General features: G+C 65.0%; 1 protein-coding gene across 1 annotated transcript in view; it reads left to right on the top strand.

Annotated features, from left to right (window-relative positions):
* BCAN (brevican) overlaps positions 1 to 260 on the top strand; it is a 27,612-nt gene that overhangs the window by 11,397 nt on the left and 15,955 nt on the right. The gene's annotated exons all lie outside the window — the stretch shown is intronic.

Here is a 260-nt window from a genome sequence, read left to right as displayed (position 1 = left end):
CAAAAAAATAAAAAACCCTGCCTGAGGTTTTTGCGCCGCGGCGCCTGCGAACACGTGGCCCCCCAGCTCTGGCATTGCCTCCCTCCCCACCAGGGCCGGGCGTTTGGGCTCAGACTTTCCGTGCTGTCGGAGCCAGCCTGGGCCTCGATGTCCCCAGGGGTCCCGGCTCCGTGGGAAGGCTGGTGGGGCTGGATGGGACCCAGTAGGGTTGGATGGGACCCAATGGGGCTGGATGTGACACACTGGGGCTGGATGGGACC

The sequence above is a fragment of the Charadrius vociferus genome, unplaced genomic scaffold (assembly GCF_000708025.1).
Source record: "Charadrius vociferus isolate BGI_N301 unplaced genomic scaffold, ASM70802v2 scaffold489, whole genome shotgun sequence".
Lineage (NCBI taxonomy): Eukaryota > Metazoa > Chordata > Aves > Charadriiformes > Charadriidae > Charadrius > Charadrius vociferus.
Note: the sequence above shows the minus strand (reverse complement) of the source record. Positions and strands in the feature narration are given on the sequence as shown.